The sequence below is a fragment of the Bison bison genome, unplaced genomic scaffold (assembly GCF_000754665.1).
Source record: "Bison bison bison isolate TAMUID 2011002044 unplaced genomic scaffold, Bison_UMD1.0 scf7180017864244, whole genome shotgun sequence".
NCBI lineage: Eukaryota > Metazoa > Chordata > Mammalia > Artiodactyla > Bovidae > Bison > Bison bison.
Genome location: NW_011494816.1, coordinates 2287833 through 2288223, shown reverse-complemented (window position 1 = coordinate 2288223; position 391 = coordinate 2287833).

Sequence of the window (391 nt, the reverse complement as noted above, 5' to 3'; positions counted from 1 at the left end):
CCTCCGCTGCGCCCTCCTGCCAGTCAGTGCCTGCCCGATCCAGGCCTCCTGCTCAACCTCCAGGTCCCGCCACAGCCCTCCCCCAGCTGCCCGCCCTCTCTCACCTAATTTCATGTCCCCCGATGTTCTCTCTGATTCTGCTCTTCCTCCCTACCCCACTATCCTTCCTCTCACCTAGCCAGAGGGTCTTTCTAAGCCCGCGTGTGATCCTATTGCTCCCCCATTTAACACCCAACAAGCTCTCAGTCCCCTCCAACCTCAGTCTAGCATTCAAGATCCTTCTCAGTTTAGGCCTTACTACCTTTTCCCACCTCACCTGCAGGAATTCTGCACTTGAATTCCTTTCCAAACCCTTCCCCACCTCTTCCTTTTCAAACGCTTTTCACACCCC